This window comes from Mirounga angustirostris, unplaced genomic scaffold (assembly GCF_029215605.1).
Source record: "Mirounga angustirostris isolate CCGP_5_RB_7025 unplaced genomic scaffold, mMirAng1.0.hap1 SCAF_9, whole genome shotgun sequence".
Classification (NCBI taxonomy): Eukaryota; Metazoa; Chordata; class Mammalia; order Carnivora; family Phocidae; genus Mirounga; species Mirounga angustirostris.
Window position 1 is genome coordinate 24,552,990 of NW_026991717.1, and position 23,108 is coordinate 24,576,097.

General features: G+C 36.3%; 2 non-coding genes across 2 annotated transcripts; one reads left to right on the forward strand and one right to left on the reverse strand.

Moving 5' to 3' along the window:
• Positions 1-20,279: 20,279 nt before the first annotated feature.
• LOC123862543 (U5 spliceosomal RNA) lies at positions 20,280-20,394 on the reverse strand. The gene has a single exon (XR_006795248.1). It is a non-coding gene; the product is annotated as a U5 spliceosomal RNA (small nuclear RNA).
• Positions 20,395-20,737: 343 nt separating this feature from the next.
• On the forward strand, positions 20,738-20,818 carry LOC123862669 (small nucleolar RNA SNORD115). Its single transcript, XR_006795352.1, has one exon. It is a non-coding gene; the product is annotated as a small nucleolar RNA SNORD115 (small nucleolar RNA).
• Positions 20,819-23,108: the final 2,290 nt, after the last annotated feature.

Below are 23,108 nucleotides of genomic sequence, written 5' to 3' on the forward strand. Positions count from 1 at the left end.
ACATATTCTTACATCTCAGGCTGATTTCATGGGTGTCCAGAATGGCTTGGTAGATATCCAGCTAATTTCAGGGGACTGGTTGAAAGGGAGTCCCCCACTCTTCCCCCATCTTGCCTCTCCCCCCGTGAATGATTTTTTAAATGTATTATTAGACTCAGTTTGCTCGTATTTTATCGAGAATTTATGTTGCATGTTCATCAGGGATATTGGCCTCTCTTTATCTGGTTTTGGTATCAAGGTAATGCTGGCTTCATATGAATTTGGAAGTTTTCCTTCCTTTTCTGTTTTTTGGAATAGTTTGAGAAGAACAGATATTACCTATTTTTAAATGTTTGGTAGGTTCACATCTGGGTTTTCTATTCTGTTCTATTGACCTGTGTGTCACTTTTGTGTCAGTACCATACTGGCCTGATCACTACAGCTTTGTAATGTAACTTGAAGACCATAATTGGAATGTCTCCAGCTGTGCTTTTCTTTTTAAAGTTGTTTTGGCTATTTGCAGTCTTCTGTGGTTCCATACAAACTTTAGGATTGTTTGTTCTAGCTCTGCTGTTGGTATTTTATAGGGATTACATTAAATGTGTAGATTGCTTTGGGTAACATAGACATTTTAACAATCTTTATTCTTCCAATCCATGAGTATGTATATTTTTCCATTTCTTTGTGTCATCTTCAGTTTCTTTCTTAAGTGTCCTATAGTTTTCAGAGTACATATATTTTAACTCTTTGGTAAAGTTTATTCTGATATATCTTATAGTTTTGGATGCAACTGTAAATGGGATTGATTCTTTGATTTCTCTTTCTGCTGCTTCATTATTAGTGTATAGAAATGTAACAGATTTCTATATGTTGATTTTGTATTCTGTGACTTTACTGAATTTGTGCATCATTACTATACAGTCAATTAATCTTTTACAAAGCAGGAAAGACTATCCCGTGGAAAAAAGACAATCCCTTCAACAAATGGTGTTTGGAAAACTACACAGCAATGTGCAAATAATGAATCTGGACCATTTTTGTGCACCATACAAAAAGATAAAACGAAATGGATTAAAGACCTAAATGTGAGACAGGAAACCCTTAAAACCATAGAGGAGAACACAGGAATAATTTCTATGATAGAGACCATAGCAACTTTGTTCTAGATGCTTCTCCTGAGGCAAAGGAAACAAAAGCACAAATCAGCTATTGGAACTGGTTCAAAATATAAAGCTTCTGCAGAACAAAGGGAACAATAACAAAACTAAAAGGCAACCTACAGAGTGGGAGAAGATATTTGCAAATGACATATCTGATACAGGGTTAGTATCCAAAATATGTAAAGAATTTATCAAACTCAACACCCAAAACTCAAACAATCCAATTAAAAATGGGCAGAAGACATGAGCAAGCATTTCTACAAAGAATACATACAGATGGCCAACAGGCAAATGAAAAGATGCTCAACATTACTCATCATCAGGGAAATACAAATCACAACTACACAGAGATATAACCTCACCCCAGTCAGAGTGGTCAAAATTAACAACACAAGATTCAAAAGTATTGATGAGGATGTGGAGAAAGGGGAAACCTCTTACACTGTTAGTGGAAATGCAAACTGGTGCAGCCACTGTGGAAAACAGTATGGCAGTTCCTCAAAAAGCTAAAAATAGAGCTACCCTATGACCAATCAATTGCAGTACTAAGTATTTACACAAATGATACAAAAATACTGTTTTGAAGGGATCCATGCATCCTGATGTTTATAGCAGCATTATCTACAATAGCTAAATTATGGAAGGAGCTCAAATGTCCACAAGCTGATGAATGGATAAAGAACATGTGGTATATATAAACAATGGAATATTACTCAGACAAAAGGAATGAAATCTTGCCACTTGCAGCAATATGGGTGGAGCTAGGGAGTACTATACTAAGCGAAATGTCAGTCAGAAAATGACGAATACCATATGATTTCATTTATATGTGGAATTTAAGAAACATAACAAATGATCATAATTTTTTTTAAAAAAAGAGGAAAACCAAGAAACAGACTCTTAACTATAGAGAACAAACTGATGGTTATAAAAGGGAAGGAGAGGGGTGGGATATGTTAAATAAGGTGATAAGGATTAAAGAGTGCACTTGTATTGAGCACCAGGTGTTGTATGTAAGTGTTGAGTCACTAAATCTTACACCTGAAACTAATATTACTCTGCATACAAACTAACTGGAATTGTAAAAAAAAAAGCTTTAAAAAACGTTTGGTAGAATTTGCCTGTAAAGCCCTCTGGCCCTTTTTGATTACTGATTACTGATTCAGTATCTTTGTTGGTTATCAGTCAAAGTTTTCTATTTCTTCCAGTCTCAAAACTGGTAATTTAAGTATATTTTTTTTTATTTGAGAGAGAGAATGAGAGACAGAGAGCAGGAGAGGGAGGAGGGTCAGAAGGAGAAGCAGACTCCCCGCGGAGCAGGGAGCCCAATGCGGGACTCAATCCTGGGACTCCAGGATCATGACCTGAGCCGAAGGCAGACGCTTAACCATCTGAGCCACCCAGGCACCCCTCAAAACTGGTAATTTATATGTTTCTAGGAATTTTTCCATTTCTTCCAGGTTGTCCAATTTGTTGGCATATAGTTTTTCATAATATTCTCTTATAATTGTTTGTATTTCAGTGACATTAGTTGTTATTTCTCCTCTCTCATTTGTGATTTTATTTATTTGGGTCCTTTCTCTTTTCTCTTTCATAAAGTCTGCCTAGAAGTTTATCAATTTTACTAATTATTAAAAAGAACCAGCTTCTGGTTATATTGATTTTTTATTTATTTATTTATTTATTTTTAATTTTATAATGTTATGTTAGTTACCACACAATAAATACATCATTAGTTTTGATGTGGTGATCCACGATCCATTGTTTTCGTATAACACCCAGTGCTCCATGCAGTACATGCCCCCTTAATACCCATCACCAAGCTAAACAATCCCCCCTCCCCTCTAAAACCCTGTTTGTTTCTCAGAGTCCATAGTCTCTCATGGTTCCTCTCTCCCTCCGAATCCCCCCCTTCATTTTTCCCTTCCTTCTCCTAATGTCTTCCATGCTATTCCTTATGTTCCACAAATAAATAAAACCATATAATTGACTTTCTCTGCTTGATTTATTTCACTTAGCATAATCTCCTCCAGTCCCATCCATGTTGATGTAAAAGTTGGGTATTCATTCTTTCTGATGGCTGAGTAATATTCCATTGTATATATGGACCACATGATTTTTAAAAATTTTTTACTTTATTCAAATTCAATTAATTAACATATAAGGTATTATCAGTTTCAGAGGTAGAGTTCAGTGATTCATCAGTTGCATATAACACCCAGTGCTCATTACATCCTGTGTCCTCCTAATGCCCATCACCTAGTTACCCCATCCCCCCACCCACCTTTCCAGCAACTTCAGTTTGTTTCCTACAATTAACAGTCTCTTATGGTTTGTCTCCCTCTCTGATTTCATCTTATTTTATTTCCCCCTTTCCCCTATGAGCCTCTTTTTTGTCTCTTAAATGACACATATGAGTGAAATCATATGATAGTTGTCTTTCTCTGGTTGACTTATTTTGCTTAGCATAATACACTCCAGTTCTGTGCACAACCTTGCAAATGTTAAGATTTATTTTTTTGATGGCTGAATAATATTCTGTTATATATATACATCTTCTTTATTCATTCATCTGTCAATGGACATCTGGACTCTTCCATAGTTTGGTTATTGTGGACATTGCTGCTATAAACATTGGGATGCAGGTGTCCCTTTGGATCACTATGTTTGTATCCTTTGTAAACAACTAGTAGTGGGATTGCTGGGTCATAAGTTAGCTCTATTTTCAGCTTTTTAGGAACTTCCATACTGTTTTCCAGAGTGGCTATACCAGCTTGCATTCCCACCAACAGTGTAAGAGGGTTCCTTTCCAACATTTGTTGTTTCCTAACTTGTAATTTTAGCCATTCTGGCTGGTGTGAGGTGGTATCTCATTGTGGTTTTGATCTGTATTTCTATGATGCCAAGTAATGTTTAACATTTTTTCATGTGTCTGCTGGCCATTTGTATGTCTTCTTTGGAGAAATGTCTGTTTGTATCTTCTGCCCATTACATGACTGGATTATTTGTTTTGGGGGTGTTGAGTTTAACAAATTCCTTATAGATCTTGGACACTAACCCTTTATCTGACAAGACATTTTCAAATATCTTCTCCCATTCTGTAGTTTGCCTTTGGCTTTGTCTATTTCCTTAGCTGTGCAAAAGATTTTTTATCTTCATGAAGTCCCTATAGCTCATTTTTTCTTTTGTTCCCCTTGCCTTTGGAGATGTGTCTAGCAAGAACTTTCTGCAGTTATGGTCAAAGAAGTTCCTGCCTGGGTTCTCCTCTAGGATTTTGATGGATTATTGTCTCACATTTAGGTCTTTCATTCATTTTGAGTTTATTTTTGTGTATGATGTAAGAAAATGGTCCAGTTTAATTCCCCTACATGTGGCTATCCATTTTTCCCAGCACCATTTGTTGAAGAAAATGTTGTTTTTTCCATTAGATATTCTTTACTGCTTTGTCAAAGATTAGTTGACCATAGAGTTGAGGGTCCATTTCTGGGTTCTCTATTGTGTTCTACTGAACTATGTGTCTGTTTTTGTGCCAGAACCATACTGTCTTGATGATTACAGCTTTGTATTATAGCTTGATGTCCAGCATTGTGATACCAGCAGTTTTGGTTTTCCCTTTCAACATTCCTTATGGTATTTGGGGTCTTTTCTGGTTCCATACAAATCTTAGGATTGTTCCAGCTCTGTGAAAAATATTGATGGTTTTTCCATAGAGATTGCATTGAATGCATAGATTGCTCTGGGTAGCATAAACATTTTCACAATATTTGTTATTCCAATCCATGAGCATGGAGTGTTTTTCCATTCCTTAGTGTCTTCCTGAATTTCTTTCATAAGTGTTCTATAGTTTTCATAGTAAGATCTTTTACCTCTTGCCTTAGGTTTATTCCTAGGTATCTTACGTTTTTGGCGCTATTGTAAATAGGATCGATTCCTTAATTTCTCTTTACTCTGTCTCATTATTAGTGTACAGAAATGCAACTGATTTCAGTGTATTGATTTTATATCCTCCACGTAAAGCACCATGTCATCTGCAAAGAGTGAGAGTTTGACTTTGCCAATTTGAATGCCTTCTATTTCTTTTTGCTGTTTGATTGCTGAGGCCAAGATTTCTAGTACTGTGTTCGGCAACAGTGCTGAGAGTGGATATCTCTGTCGTGTTCCTGACCTTAGGGGAAAAGCTCTCAGTGTTTCCCCCTTAAGAATGATGTTTGCTGTGGGCTTTTCATAGATGGCTTTTATGATATTTTATGTTCCCTCTATCCCTACACTGTGGAGAGTTTTAATCAAGAACGGATGCTATATTTTGTCAAATTTTTTTTCTGCATCAATTGAGAGGATCATATGATTCTTATTTCCTTTGTTAATGTGATGTATCAAGTTGATTGATTTATGAATGGTGAACCACCCTTGCAGCCCAGGAATAAAACCCGCTTGGTTGTGGTGAATAATCCTTTTAATGTACTTTTGGATCCTATTGGCTAGTATCTTGGTGAGAATTTTGGCATCCATGTTCATCAGGAATATTGGTCTGTAATTCTTTTTGGTGGGGTCTTTGTCCAGTTTGGGGATCAAGGTAATGCTGGCCTAGAACAAGTTTAGAAGGTTTCTTTCCTTTTCTATTTTTTGAAACAACTTCAGAAGAATAGATACTAATTTTTCTTTAAATGTTTGGTAGCAGTCCTTAGGGAGCCATCTGGTCCTGGACTCCTGTTTGTTGGGAGATTCTTGACTACTGCTTCCATTTCATTGCTGGTTATGGGTCTGTTAAGATTTTCTGTTTCTTCCTATTTCAGTTTTGGTAGTTTATATATTTCTAGGTATGCATCCATTTCTTCCAGATTGCCTAATTTGTTGGCATATTGTTGTTCATAATATGCTTTTAAAATTATTTGTATTTCTTTGGTGTTGGTCGTGATCTCTCCTCTTTCATTCATGATTTTATTAGTTTGGGTCCTTTCTCTTTTCTTTTTGGTAAGTCTGGCTAGGGGTTTATCAGTCTTACTAATTATTTCAAAGAACCAGCTCCTAGTTTTGTTGATCTGTTTTACTGTTCTTTTGGTTTCTGTGTCATTGATTTATGCTCTAATCTTTATTATTTCTCTTTTCCTGCTTGGTTTAGGCTTTATTTGCTGTTCTTTCTCCAGTTCCTTTAGGTGTAGGTTTAGGTTTGTGTATTTGAGACATTTTTGTTTCTTGAGAAAGACTTGTATTGCTATGTACTTCCCTCTCAGGACTGCCTTTGCTGCATCCCAAAGGTTCTGAACTGTTATATTTTCATTCTCATTTGATTCCATGATTTTTTTTTAGTTCTTCTTTAACTTATTGGTTGACCCGTTCATTCTTTAGTAGGATTCTCTTTAACTTACAAGTATTTGATTTCCTTCCATATTTTCTCTTGTTGTTGAGTTCAAGTGTTAAAACATTGTGGTCTGAAAATATCCAGGGAATAATCCCAATCTTTTGGTACTGGTTGAGACCTGATTTGTGACCCAGTATATGATCTATTTTGGAAAGTGTTCCATGTTCACTCAAGAATGTGTATTCTGCTGCTTTAGGATGAAATGTTCTGAATATATCTATGAAGTCCATCTGGTGCAGTGTCATCAAAGCCCTTGTTTCATTATTAATCTTCTCCTTAGATGATCTGTCCATTGCTGTGAGTGGGGTGTTAAAGTCCCCTACTCTTATTGTTTTATTATCAATATGTTTCTTTAATTTTGTTATTAATTGGATTATATAATTGGCTGCTCCCAAGTTAGGGGCATAAATATATACAATTATTAGATTTTCTTGTTAGACAGACCCTTTTATTATGATATTGTGTCTTTCTTCATTTCTTATTACAGTCTTTGGTTTAAAATCTAGTTTGTCTGATATAAGGATTGCTACACCAGCTTTCTTTTGATGTCCATTAGCATGATAAATTGTTCTCCACCCCCTCACTTTCAATCTGGAGGTGTCTTTGGGTCTAAAATGAATCTCTTGTAGATAGCATACAGATGGGTCTTTTTTTTTTTTTTCATTATGTTCAGTTAGCCAGCATATAGTACATCATAAATTTTTGTTGAAGTGTTCAACGATTCATTAGTTGCTTATAACACCCGGTGCTCATCCCAACACGTGCTCTCCTTAATACCCATCATTTCGTCCCCCCATCCCCCCCACCACCCTCCCTTCCATAACCCTCAGTTTGTTTCCTGATGTCCAGAGTCTCTCATCATTTGTCTCCCTGTCTGATTTCTTCCCATTCAGTTTTCCCTCCCTTCCACTGTGGTCCTCTGCTCTATTCCTTATGTTTCACATATGAGTGAAACCATATGGTAATTGTCTTTCTCTGCTTGGCTTATTGTATTTTGTATCCAAACTGATACCCTGTGTCTTTTGATTGGAGTATTATGTCCATTTATATTCAGAGTAATTATTAATAGATATGAATTTAGTGCCATTGTATTACATATAAAGTCACTGTTTCTGTATATTGTCTCTGGTACTTTCTGGTCTTTGTTACTTTTGGGCTCTCCCTTCCCTTAATGGATTCCCTTTAATCTTTCTTGCAGGGCTGGTTTAGTGATCACAAATTCTTTTACTTTCTGTTTGTCCTGGAAGTTCTTTATCTCTCCTTCTATTTTGAATGACAGACTTGCTGGATAAAGTATTCTTGGCTGCATATTTGTCTCATCATTACCCTGAATATATCATGCTAGTTGTTTCTGGCCTGCCCCGTCTCTGTAGATAGGTCTGCTGCCAGCCTTATGTTTCAGCCCTTGTAGGTTAAGGACCTTTTGTCTCAGGCTGCTTTCAGGATTTTCTTTTTATCTCTGAAATTTGCAAGCTTCACTCTTATATGTTGAGTTGTTGACCTATTTTTATTGATTTTGAGGGTGGTTCTCTGTGCCTCTTGGTCTTGAATGCCTGTGTCCTTCCCCAGATTAGGGAAGTTCTCAGCTATAATTTGTTCAAATAATCTTTCTGTCATTCTCTCTCTTTCCTCTTCCTCTGGGACCCCAGTGATTCTAATATTGTTTTGCTTTATGGTTTCACTGATCTCTAGTATCCTCCCCTCATGACCCAGTAGTTATTTATCTCTTTTTCTCAGCTTCCTTATTTTCCAGGATTTTCTCTTCTATATCACTAACTCTCTCTTCAGCCTCGATTATCATAGCACTTAGACCCTCCATTTTTTATTGCACTTCAATAATAGCCTTTTTTATTTCAACCTGATTAGATTTTAGTTCTTTTATCTCTCCTCTAATGGATTCTCTAGAGCCTTCTATGCTTTTTTCAAGCCCAGCTAGTATCTTTATAATCATTGTTTTGAATTCTAGTTCCGACATCTTACTTATATCTGTATTTATTGTATCCTTGGATGTGAGTTCTGCTCTTTCTTGGGGTGAGTTCTTCCATCTTGTCATTATGTCCAGAAAAGAATAGATGAAAGGGAGGGGGAATACAAATACAGAAACAATGACATCAGAAAATTATGCTCAGAAGAGAGCAGAAACCAAAAAGAAAAGAAAAGATAATAAAATCAAACAAGAAGTAGAACAGAAAAGAACAATAAACTGGATCCTGAGTATATTTTGGTCTGTTTGTTAGAAGAAACTAGATCCCAAAATAGGCAAGAAATAAAACTCGATATATATATATATATATATATATATATATATATATATATATATACACACACACACACACATAAATGTAGTTGAATACAATGAAAGGAAGCCAAAAATTAAATATATATATACTTTAAATATAAAAAAATTAAAAAGGACTTAAATAATAATTTATAAGATAGGATAATAGTTGAGAAGGATAATAAAATATAAAATTGAAGGACTAAAGAATAATAACTATACCAGAAAAATATACACTACACTAATCAGAAGAGAACTGAAACCAAATAGAAAAGAAAAGGGAAAAGTTGGGGAAAAAATGGGAATAAAATCAGGCAAGAACTCGAACAGAACAGAATGATAAACTGGATCCTGAGTGTATTTTGGTCTGTTTGTTAGAAGAAACTAGATCCCAAAATATTTAAGGAAGAAAAACGTATATATATACATATTTGTGTATATATACAAAACAAAACTTGAATACAATGAAAGGAAGCCAAAAATATATATATATATGCATACACATATATACTGTAAGTGTAAAAATGAAAATTAAAAATGTCTTTAAAATGATAAAATAAGAACATAGCTGAAAAAGATAATAAAATATAAAACTGAAGGACTAATGAATAATAAGAAGACAACCACAATTGCTATATACTTCTTTCCCCAAGAACAGGAGTTTTACAGTTATGTATGATCAGTAAACTTGGTATTAGCTGGAAGTTCCTGCTGGTTCTGGGGGAGGGGCCTGTTGGGCTGATTCTCAGGTGTCTTTGCTCCGGAGGAATTGCACTGCCTTTGGTAAGGGGCTGAGCTCAATTTAAGTGGCTCCAGAGCCAGTGGGGGAGGGCTGGAAATAATGGTGAGCTGATTTCTAGCCCAGAAGCTGAAATTTTGCTCCCTCATACTCTTCAGTGAGCCCTCACAGAAAAACAATCACTCTTGTCTCCCTGGTTTCCCTCCAAACTCTGTGTTCACCCAGCCTGTGACAGAGCATTTTTATCTCAGGCACGTGACCCTGTTTTGAGTCTCCAAACTTTTCAGACTCTTGCAGCAGGCACCCACACTGGTCCTCCTGGGGTGGGGAGGGGGGCCTCACTGCAGTTCTGCCTCTTGCTGGGCCCCTGCTTGGAGAGAGGTCACCCAACTGAGCAGTGGTTTGTGGTTTATGGCAACACTGAGCAGAAAGCTGATGCCTGGTCTCACTGTTTGTAACCAGCTTCTCTGCTCCAGTGCCTGGGAACTCTGCCAACTCAGGCACTCCTATTCTTTTTGTGACCCTGGGGATCCTCAGGCCACAATGTCCCACCTGGGATTTTGCCTTGCTTCACCTCCTTTGCAACTTTCAGGTAAATTTCTAAAAGTTCCAATTTTGAGCTCTACTGCTTTGTAACACTTTCCAGTACCTGGCTTCCAGAGGCTTCTTCCCCACCTCAGTTTATCTTCTGCTGTATCTCCTCAGATTCACATCAACACACCTTCTACCTTGCAAAAAGTGGTCGCTTTTCTATTTGTAGAATTGTAGCAATTCTTTTCTCAGATCTCCAGTTGATTTTGTAGGTTTTCAGAATGATTTGATAACTATCTGATTTCCAGGGACCAGACAAAAGAATTCCCTACTCCTCTGCCGTCTTGGAGATTGATTTCTTTTATTGTTTTTTAGTTTTTATATTATTTATTTCTCCTCTAATCTTTATTATTTTCTTCCTTCTGCTTGCTTTAGCCTTCATTTGTTGTTCTTTTGTTAGCTCCTTTAGGTGCAAGGTTAGATAGTTTATTTGAGATTTTTCTTATTTCTTGAGGTAGGCCTGTATTGCTATAAAGTTCCCTCTTGAAATTGCTTTTGTTGCATCTTAGAAGTTTTGGACCATTGTGTTTCTATTTTAATTTGTTTCCATGTACTTTTTTAATTTCTTATTTTATTTCCCGGTTTACCCATTCATTATTTAGTACCATGTCATTTGAACTCCATGTATTTGTGGTCTTTCCAAATCTTGTCTTCATTAGCATTGTGGTCAGAAAAGATGCATGGTTTGACTTTGATCTTCTTGAGTTTGTTGAGGCTGGTTTTGTGGGCTAATATGTGACCTATTCTTTGAAATGTTCTATATGCACTAGAAAATAATGTATATTTTGCTGTTTTATGATGAAATGTTCTGAATATATTGGTTAAATCCATCTGTTCCAATGTGCCATTCAAAGTCATTGTTTCCTTGTTGATTTTCTGTTTAGATGATCTGCCCTTTGATGTAAGTGGGGTATTAAAATTCCCTACTATTTTTGTATTATCTATTAGTATCTTTATGTTTGTTATTAACTGTTGTTTTATGTATTTGGGCACTCTTCAGTTGCATTCATAAATATTTATAATTATTATATCTTCTTGTTGGATTGCCCCCTTTATTACTATATAGTGCTCTTCTTTGTCTCCTGTTATAGTCTTTGTTAAGTCAGTTGTGTCTGAAATAAATATTGCTACTCCAGCTTTCTACAGACTATCATTTGCAAAATTGATGTTTCTCCATTCCTTCACTTTCAATTTTAAGGTGTCTTTTGGTCTCAAATGAGTCTTGTAGGCAACTTATTGATGGGTCTTTTTTTTTTTTTTTTATCCATCTGTCACCTTATGTCTTTTGATTTGAATGTTTAGTCCATTTACATTCAAAGTAATTATTGATAGGTATGTCTTTATTGCCATATTATTACTTGTTTTGTGGTTGTTTCTGAAGATTTTCTCTTATCTTTTCTTGTCTTTCTGTCTCTCGTGGTTTGCTGATTTTATTTAGTGATGTATTTGGGTTTCTTTCTCTATTCTTTGCATATTTCTTAGTGGTTTTTGATATATGCTTACCTATAGGTTTGTGTATAATGTCTTCTGCATATAGAAGTCTGTTTTAGGTTGATTGTCATTTGAGTTTGAACCCATTCTTCACTTGTACTTTCCACATTTTAGGTATATGTTACTATATTTTATAACATTTTTTAAAGTTCCTTGACTATTTTTTACATAAATATTCATTTTTGCTGTTTTCATGTTTCCTACTTTTATACTGTCACTTTTGGTCTGCCCTTTCTACTCAAAGAGTCCCCTTTAGTATTTCTTGTAGGGCTGGTTTAGTGGTCACAAACTCCTTTAGTTTTTGTTTGGGAAATTCTTTTTCTCTCCTATTCTGTGATAGCCTTGCTGGGTAGAATATTCTTGGCTGCAAATTTTCCCATTTAGCACTTTGGATATATCATGTCCTTCGCTTATTGCTTGAAAAATTTCTGATGAAAATCTCCTGGGTTTTCCCTTGTAAGTTAATGACTTCTTTAATCTTGCTGTTTTTTTTTTTTTTTTCTTTATCACTATATTTTGCAAGTTTAATTATAATATGTCTTGGTGTGGGTCTGCTTTTGTTGATTTTGATGGGAGTTCTCTGTGCTTCCTAGATCTGGATATCTGTTTCTTTCCTCCAATTAGAGAAGTTTTCTGCTACTGTTTCTCAAATAAATTTTCTGCCCCTCCCCCCTTTTCTCTCTTCTTCTGGAACTCCTACAATACAAATAATATTACATTTGATGGAGTCACTGAGTTCCCTGTCTATTCTCATTTTGTGTAATTCTTTTTTTCTCTCTTTTGTTCAGCCTGATTACTTTCCATTACTCTGTATTTTAGGTTACTAAGTCATTCCTCTGTTTCTTCCTCCCTGCTATTCATTTCATCAAGTTTGTTTCTCATTTCATTTGCTGAGCCCTTTATTTCTGCTATGTTATTCCTTATCTCTGTTAAGGATCTCACTGATCCTTAACTCTTTCCTCAATTCCAGTATCTTTATTATCATTACTTTAAATTCTCTATCAGACATGTTACTTATATCTGTTTCACTTAGATCTCTGGCTGTGGCCTTGCCCTATTCTTTTATTTGGAATAAATTTCTCTATATCCTCATTTTGTCTGCCTTTCTGTGTCTGTTTCTCTGTTAAGAAAGTCAGCTGTGTCTTCTGCTACTGAAAGTAGTGACTCTATGAAGAAGAGGTCCTGAGGTGCCCTGCAGTGCAGTGTCCCCTGTTCACTAGAACCTTGCACTTCAGAAGAGTATCCTCTGTGTATTGCTTATATCTGCTGTTGCGTCTGAGTCACTTTTCCTTTCAGTGATGTTGTTTGCACTGACTCTCTACCTGTTGTGGGCTGTGCTTTCTCTCTGTGGTGTTAGTGGACCCAGTCAGGCCAGGTCTGAGGGGGTGTGCCCACTGGGGAACTTGGGAATGGCATGGTGGTATTAGCAAAATTTGTGCTGGGGCACTACTCCCATGCTGGATCCTTGGAATAGTTTTGGCACCTGGGAGTTGAGTGCTGGGGCTACCAGAGCTTGAGAGTAGGCATGGGGCAATGCTTGGGCCTGGTGCTGTGGCTGGGTGCCATACACAGTTGTAACTGTGCACCTGGTGGCTGGTCAGGGTGCATGCATGGCTTTTACAACATTTTTCCTGAGCTCAGGGCAAAGGCCAACAGGCTTGGAGTGGGCTAGTCCTCAGACTCATGGGCATGGTACACTTCCACCAGGTCAGGCAGCAAGTCTGTACAGCCCTGCCTCTGGCAGGTGGCTCTGCGTTTTTGCTGGGGCCAGGGGGGCAAAATGGCCCCTGTCAAGTCCCTCATTTTTTGAGAAGTCCTGCAACATGCTCCAAAATCTTTATGAATAGATCTGTCTCCTGTTTTTTCCCTGCATTTTGAAAACTGCCAATTTTTGTTGCCTCTCCATGCAGGCTGCTGTCTCTTTAAGGACAGTAACCCAGCTATCACTCACGTTCCCTGCTTGCCCAGTCCTGAGTCAGCAGACTTTTAAGGTTCTAAGCTCCAAGTACCACTGGTTTTATAAGCTCATGGAATTTAGCTCCTTTGGTTTTTAAAGCCAAACATAGGAATTAGTCTTCCCTGTGTGAGTTCCTTTGTATAAGCACCCATTTCTCTGTCCTCTTCACATGCACAGCCCCCTCCCTCCTGTGGTCAGCATCCAGCTTTGCCTTTCTGACCTTCCTAAATTTTCAGCTGCAGCTTCTTCTCTATATTTAGTTGTGGAGTTCATTCTTCCAGTCTTTGGATTGTTTTCTGGTTTGTTGATTTGGATGTGGATGATATCTAATTGAAAATGTGGGATGGGGTGAACTCAGGTCCTCCTACTCTGCCATCTTCCCAGGGGTTTCTCACTTTTTTTTTTTTTTTGTCGCTCACTTTTAAACACTTTTCCCAACCCCACCCCTTGTAGGTGACTGACTTCATTGTTGGGTGCTTTATCCTTTTTGTGTGTCTTTTCATAGAGACAGGCAAAATATGGTTATTATTTACCATTTCTCTTTTCTTAACCAAAATGTAGCATAGTGTCTATTCTATTTTGCAATTGCTTTTTTTAAATTTAATTTAATTTTATTATGTTATGCCACTCTATGTTTTTTTTAACTCAGTTTAATTCATTCACATTGCAGGTAATTATTGGCAGGTAAGAACTTAGTATTGCCATTTTGTTAATTATTTTCTGTTTGAATCTTGTCTTACTGCTTTTCTTTTGGTTTGATGATTTTTTGTAGTTGTATGGCTTATTTACTCTTTAGCTTTTGTATATTTACTATAAGTTTCTCTTTGTGGTCACCATGAGGCTTACATTGAACTACTTATAGTTATAATGGTCTGATTTAATCTGATAATAACCTCAATTGCATACAAAAGATCTACACTTTTATTACTAGGGTTCAAGTGATTTATATGCCATTGTACAGTATTACAATATTCTGTTTGTCTATATTCTTAACTTTACTAGTGAGATTTGTACATTCATATGCTTTTTTGCTTCTGTTTAGTGTTTATTTTTTCAACTTGAAGAATTTCATTAATGATTTCTTTTTTTTTTAAAGATTTTATTTATTCATTTGAGAGAGAGACAGTGAGAGAGGGAACACAAGCAGAGGGAGTGGGAGAGGGAGAAGCAGGCTTCCCACGGAGAAGGGAGCCCAATGTGGAGCTCGATCCCAGGATCCCCGGACCATGACCTGAGCCGAAGGCAGACACTTAACGACTGAACCACCCAGGTGCCCCTCATTAATGATTTCTTGTAAGGCAAATCTAGTGGTGACAAACTCCCTCATTGTTTTGTTTAATTGGGAAAGTATTTTTCCTTCACTAAAAAAATCTTTTGTGAGATATACAGGCTACCAACTATGATATTAATAAGTCATGGGAATGCAAGTATAGCATAAGGATTATAGTCAATTAAATTTTAATACCATTGTATGAAGACACATAGTAGCTACACTTGTGGTAAGCATAGCATAACATATAGAGAAGTGGTATCACTGTGTTGTACATCTGAAACTAACATAACACTGTGTGTCAACTATATTCAAATAAAAAAGGGGGAAATGTTTATTCTTTTTAAAGAAATCTTGCAAATGATACATGTTAAAATATAAAAAATAAATTTAAAATATTAAATTTTTAAAAAGTTTCTTCAGGTTTAATATTCTTGGTTAGCAATTTTTTTTTCTTTCAGTATTTTAACTATATCATCCCTTTGTCTCCTGACATGCAATATTTCTACTGAGAAATCTACTTATAGTCTTATGGGAGTTCCCTTGTATGTGGTAGGTTGCTTATGTCTTGCTGTTTTCAAAATTCTCTCTTTGTCTTTGAATTTGACAGTTTAATTGTAATGTATCTTGGTATAGACCTATTGGGTCCAATCTACTTGGTGACTTTTGGGCTTCATTAATTTCATTTCCCTCCCCATCAGCTATTATTTGTTTAAATAGAGCATCTACCCCTTTTTGTCTCTCTTCTTCTGGGACTCCCAAAATGTAAATATTGTTTTACTTCATGATATTCTGTACTTCTGTAGGCTTTCTTTACTCATTTTAATTCATTTACCTTTTTGTCCCTCTGACTAGGTAATATCAAGTGATTAGTCTTCAAGTTCACTGATTCATTCTTCTGTTAGGTTGAACATGCTGTTGAATTTCTCTATTGAAATTTTTGTGCAGTCATTGTATTATTCATCTCTAAGATTTCTGTTTGATTTTTATAGTTTTAACTTTTTTTGGTTGTTCATGTATTATTTTCCTGATTTCATTCAGTTGTCTATGTATGTTCTTTTTTAGTTCCCTGAGCTTCTTTCAGACAATTATTTTATGTTCTTCATCAGGATGTTTGTAGGTATGTTTCTTTAGAATTGGTTATTGGGGCTTTATTTGTTTCCTTTTGTAGTGCTATATATCCCTAATCCTTTCTGATCTTTGTATCCTCATATTGGTGTGTGCACACTTGAGAAAGTAGTAACCTTTTCCATTCTTAGCTTAGCTTAGCAGGGAAAAGTCCTTCACCAATCAGCCCAGCCTAGGATTCTGGGTAGACCAGTATTAGCATCCATGTACCAGCAGGGCAAGGCACCTGTGCTGTGAGGTTGGGTGAGGACACTGGCTGGGCTATGCAGTTGCAGAGGACACTGAATGGGTTGTCTAGTCAGATGGTGATCCTGGCTGGGCTCCTTCATTAGGCAGGGCCCCTGAATGGGCTCTGTGATTTGGCAGGGCTACTGGTTGAGCTCTAAGTTTCAGTGGAGCTGCCTACCTAGGCAGGACTGCTGGCTGGGCTACACAGTTGGGTGTTTTGGTGACTCAGCTCTTGAGGCCAGCAGAAGTGCTGATTAGGGTCTATGGTGGTTCAGGCTGGGCTCCCTGGTTGTTTGGGGGGGTTGGCTGGGGGCATTCCTTATTGTAGCAATGCTGCTGTAAAGAGCTCTGGTTGTCCAAACTGCTGGTGGGGGCACAGGGCTTCTGCTAAGAACTGCAGCACCCATTAGCCCATGTCCCTGTGAGCCCAGGTCCCTTTTCCTTGTTTCTAACAGTCCACATGTGGTCTACCAATTCTAATTCCCTCCTGTCCCATGTGAGACAAGAGAGAAGTGGATATCTTAGTGTACAAAACACTGGAGAAGTTGGATGTATGTCTTAGCCTCTTCTTCCCCCGCTGGAGAAATCATGTGCCAAGGAGATCTTTCTCAGTGTGGTACTGTGCCAGCTTGGAGGAAGGGTGACAAGAACAAAGTAAAACCTTTACTCTGCCCATTTTTAATGTTTTAAATTAGTTTTTGCATTCCCCTGTGTGCTAAAACATTACCTTTGAGGCCTGGGATTCTCACAAAGGCATTTTTGTTGTATATTTGCTAAACTGATTTTTCTGTAAAGGAATTAGGGCCAGAGACCTCCTATTCTGACATTGCGGATGTCACTATAGATTAGCCTTCAGTCTTTTTTTTATTTTATTTTATTTATTTGACAGAGAGAGAGACAGTGAGAGACGAAATACAAACAGGGGGAGTGGGAAAGGGAGAAGCAGGCTTCCAGCTGAGAAGGGAGCCCAATGCGGGGCTCAATCCCAGGACCCTGGGATCATGACCTGAGCTGAAGGCAGACGCTTAATGACTGAGCCACCCAGGGGCCCCTAGCCTTCAGTGTTAACGTAAATATTTGTATTGTTAATAAATATCCTCATATTGGTGTGTGCACACTTGAGAAAGTAGTAAAAACTTTCACAAAAGAATTTGTTTGTGGTCTATTGTGCAACCATCCAACTTTGAAAGAATAAAGGCTTTTCAACATTGACAGCAATTAAAATATTACATGGGAAATTAATTACTGATTTATTAGGATCATTGAAAATTCTCTAAAATATTTATATTATTTATTTTAAAACTTATATTTGAAAACAGGATAAAATATTTTTTTAAAAAGGAATTTTTAGAGTAAGCTATGAAAAGAAGTATACTAAGTTTTGGACTGGTAAAATGAAACGCCTATTACTCATATCCAGGAGCTTTGAATGATAACTTTGGAAACATCTAACTCTCTAAGAATTAGAAAATTAGAATTCAAGAGGAGCTAAGAAGAGTACCATAGAAAAATGGGAATTACATTATAGGACTTTTCTTTTACCTCAATCATATATATGGGTGGCTTTTTCATAAAATCAACCAACTCATTCATACAGAAGGAATATGTTGAAAATTTTGAAATCTTGTAATGCTTGTATTGGATTAAATAATTCAAGAAATAGGGCGCCTGGGTGGCTCAGATGGTTAAGCGTCTGCTTTCGGCTCAGGTCATGATCCCGGGGTCCTGGGATCGAGTCCCACATCGGGCTCCCTGCTCCTTGGGAGCCTGCTTCTCCCTCTGCCTCTCTCTCTGTCTCTCATGAATAAATAAATAAAATCTTTAAAAAAAATAATAATAATTCAAGAAATAATGCAAAGATGTGTTGTTTGTCAGAAAAGTTCTTTACAGAGAACACATAAGATAAGTCTAAGGCCAATGTTACCTGGAGTATGATGACAATTGGACTTAACTGAGACTCCAACTTTCAAAGGTATTAAATATTTTTAGTAATGTTATATATAATGTCCATATGGCCACAAATGTGTCTGTGGGCTAAAGCTGATACTCAAATTGTGAACAGTGCCTTACTAAATTATATCATCTAAACTTTTAGAATTCCTAAACATGAAGAATTCCATAAGAAGTCATTTTATTTTATTTTTTTATTATGTTCAATTAGCCAACATATAGTACATCATTAGTTTTTGATGTAGTGTCCAATGATTCATTAGTTGTGTATAACACCCAGTGCTCATCACCTCACATGCCCTCCTTAATACCCATCACCCAGTGGTCATTTTATATTTGTGGCAATTCAGGAGCTTTGTAATATCCTACAAGTATTCAAAATTTGGCTACTTGCAATCATCTCCAAACTTCAGGACAAGTAGAATGAATAAACCATATCCTAAGCAATTATTGAACTAAATTGTATCAAGCCAATGTCTCACATTAACCCAAAGCCTTACAACTGTTTTTATTAAAAATAATATTAACTCTCTGTTGTAAGCATGGTATTTCTTTCTTTGAGTTTGAAAAATCTATAAATTTAGGGTTTAAGCCTACCGTATTATGTGATTTAAAAAAAAACAGTCATGATCGTATATAACACTTAATGAGTTTGTGGGTTTCCTTGGGCTAATTATGCCATCATGTGACCAGGTGCTGAAAAAAATCTCCCTGAGGAGATGTGTTATCATCATTGAACAGGAGACCTGGTCTCTATTAAAGTGTTACACTGACAGACTGATGGTCATCCATTAAATGGAGTCCTACCAAATACCAGACGATGTTGATAAACACACTACCATTAAGGTAAAGGAGAAACCTAGGTGGATGCATGTTTCACATGTGAGACCAACACATATAATTGAGCAGGCTTTAATCCTTATTAAGCACTTTAAGGATAAATTCTTTAGTTACTTATAATAATATGAAAGCTGAAGAGAAAGTTCCTCTAATTGGAGAGATAAGCTGATTTCTTAATTTTTTTCTTAATTATCTTGCCCTTATGATTTTATTTTTGATTTTTATTTTTTACAATATTCTATTTAAATTCAAGTTAGTTCATGTATAGTGTAGTATTAGTTTCAGGGGTAGAATTTAGTGAGTCATTGGTAGCATATAACACCCAGGGTTTATTACACCAAGTGCCCTCCTTAATGCCCATCACCCAATTACCCTATCCCCCACCCACTCCCTTCCAACAACCCTCAGTTGTTCTCTATAGTTAAGAGTCTCTCATGGTTTGCTTCCTTCTCTTTTTCCCCTTCTCCTGTGTTCATCTGTTTTGTTTCTTACATTCCATATATGAGTGAAATTATATGGTATTTGCCTTTTCCTAACCAACATTTGTTGTTTCCTATATTGTTAATTTTAGCCATTCTGATCTGTGTGTGGTTTTGATTTGTATTTTCCTGATGATGAGTGAGAAAACATTACTTTAAAAAATTTTTTTTATTGTTATGTTAATCACCATACATTACATCATTAGTTTTTGATGTAGTGTTCCATGATTCATTGTTTGTGCATAACACCCAGTGCTCCATGCAGAATGTACCCTCTTCAATACCCATCACCAGGCTAACCCATCCTCCCACCCCCCTCCCCTCTAGAACCCTCAATTTGAGAAAACATTACTTTTTAAAGTTTATTGAAAGTATATGAGAATTTTTCAGAGCTATGGTTCCTACTCCATTTTGTGAGTTTCTTTGGTCAAAATATGCAAGTATACATATTTACACTAATTATTGTATTTTCCTTTGTTCTGTTTTTGTCAAGACTGTAAGACATTGAAAAGGACTTACAACATACTACAACAGCTTATTGGCCATGATATGAAAACTTCTTTTATGGTTACAAAGGATTCATAAAGTGACCACAATTTCAAGTGTCCTGACATCTGATTTCTAGATCCAGAGTTTCATATGGCTGAAAGAGTAAGATTTATTTGAGTTTATATGCAATGAACCATGACAAATACCCTGACATAACTTCTTGACTAGATACAATAAGATTAACCAATGAAAGTCTCCCATGTCTGCAAACACCACCTGAATGTTTATCCAAACTTAAGAAACCTGTATATAATGTCCTTTTTCTTTTTTTTCTTTGAAAAAGCCTCGTTCAAAGAGGCCTCAAAAAATTGAGTAAAAACTCGCAACTGTTCTTCTCCACGGAAATCTGTAGTAAAAGGCAAAAGATTTATATGATCTGAAGAGAAACCAGAGTATTATAATGTCCTTTTTCTGCTTGTGAATGAAAGCTGCATCAACTCTGTAAGAAGTAATTTTTTTTTTCAGAAATGATCATAATAATTGCTTAACATAGAGTATGGATAAATCGTGAGTCCATGAGAGATGTAGTAAAACATTTTGTAATCTGTCTTACAACTTACAACAAATGACTCTAAAAAAAGTGCGCTGTTTGTTGCCACAGAATTAACCTATGTCAGCCAAGTGCTCATGATGGTATATGGCAAAAGTCATGTCTATTTTGGCATCACAAATTGCAAAATCTATCTCTGATGAGCATAGACAGGTCAAAGTGTGTAATTTTGCAGGTAATGCTGTAGTTGGATCAAAGATGAGAACTCATATTATCTTCTAGAGAAGTGATGACCTAAAAATCATGTTCAGAAATTTTACGCTGAGGCCCAATGTAGTCAGTAATGCTAAAGCAAAAGGTTGAAGAACCATATTTCCCTTCTAGAGAAATGGGTTTTGGGTCTTCAAGCAACAAGTCCATTCAGGGAAACTTCTCTATAGGTTTCATGATAACAACACATCCTCAAGTTTAAGCTATATTTGGTGAGCCATATTTAGTCACAGAGGGCCATCCTCAAGGCTAGTCCTTAGCTATATTTTTCTCATCATGTTATTCAGTTGGAAGTTCTGGAAAGAATTTTGCTGTTGCATTAAAATTCAAAGTGAGTAGATGTGTTTGATCATAGATACAGGTGACACAGAAAATTAGACTATATAAGAGGTCTGACTTAAGAAGATAAATAAGTGACTACTTTCAGAAAGCTAAGTGTTGTAGATGTTTGATTTCTGTCTGGGAGTCAGGCAACTGGGATAGCATCGCTGGAAACATTTTAATTATACCTGAAATGGATCACACTCCAAATAGAGGAAATATTTCCCTCACTACCCAGCCGCACCCCCTCAGGAAACATTACCATCTATCTGTGCAGAGGTTGAAAATTAACTCTAATATACTGAAGGGATAATAACTGCTGGGATCATCATCAGATCCTCAAAACAAATTCCTCTAAGGAAGGATCATGTCCATAGCATCCAGAGAGTGAAATGCAAGAATTAATCTGCCAATCGGTCTTGGCTAAAAGACACTTGAGTATTCAGATAACTACATCATGGCCCCTGAGGATTATTAGGTCTTTAAAATATCAGTGTAAGGAACCGTGGGTTATTGGTGATGCCAGTTTTTCCTAATTGGCACCTTAATCTGTTTAGCTTTGCCAAATGGAACACTAGCTTCACATTTGAAGTTCTTCTTCTCAAGACACAGATCCTTTAGAAATGGCACCATAAAGGAAAAAAAAAAAACAGTTTTGGAAGTACTTATATAAATATTATGTTGAGATTTTGGAGCCATAGTATCATCTACATCATGAGGTCTTGTTTGCCCAAAGTACAGAAATAAATATATATATTACAAAGAAAAATTTTTGCAGTGCTGATTGGAAGATGTTAGTAAGAACATGAAAGAGGAGTCTGAACAAAAAGAATGTATTTTAGGCCATGACCTAAAAAACCTCATGCAAAGTTTTGCCTCAGTGATGGGTAGTGAACACATTTTCAAGACTCCATAAAACTAATTCTACATAATTTTACAAGGTCATTTTATGGGTATTCATGGCCAATAGCCAAGCCCAATTATCCACATACCACTATTGCTGTGTAAACAAAAAATGGATCATAGGGAACTTGATTTTACCAGACACATCATGACTGCTTTTCCAATCTAGAAGCTTGTTTGTAAACAAGGACTTCTCCTTTATGGTGAATGAATGGTGCTTAGCATTTTCATAAGGTAAATTTATATTTATTCTTCAGGTATTAATTAATTGATTAACTAATTAATTTACAAATTTCTTTTTTATTCATTCATTCATTCATTGTTTTATGCATTATCACTGGGGAAATCATAGAATTTCAGACTTGAGATAACCTCAAGGCAATCCTTTGTGCTATACAATGTCTATAAGATTCCATGTACCTAACAAATGTTAATATTTTAGGCTTTATTACATGATCCATGTTTCCCCAAAGGAGCCTTCATTTGGAACAATTCCATACCTCTTTTTCCCTCATTGTGTCTTCAGTTGAACATTCAAGCAATGGTTGTCATAATATGAGGTGAGTTGATGCATTTGATCATAGATACAGGACACAAAAAAGCTAGGGCAGAAGAGTAAGCCCATGTAAAGGCAATAAATATGTTTGACTCCTTTTGGAAAACTAAATAATAGAGGATTGATTTTGTCCTGTGTCATCCTGACATGATAGAATCTCTGGAAAGCATAACTTAGTTATTTTTAAAGAAATGTGTAAGATGGCAGTGGAGGATATCTGTCCTTCATGGCCACTGGGAAACATGACACAAGTCAGTATGTGTCCAGGTTGAGGAAATATATCAAATACACTTCAGAGATGACAACAGTGAGAGTCTGCATTTGAGTCTCAGACCACTTCTTCTAGAAAAGTTTGACATCCATGGTGGTCAGAGGCTGAGATGCAAAAATTCATCCCATGGATCTTAGTTGGAGGACACTGAAAAGAATTCATATAGCTTACTTGTGACTCTGGTGGATTGACAAAACTTCTTATGACAATTTAAGAAATTATATATATATATACTATATGTTGACTAATTGAATTTAAATGAAAATAAGCAAAAATTTGTGAGCTATTGGTATTGCCAG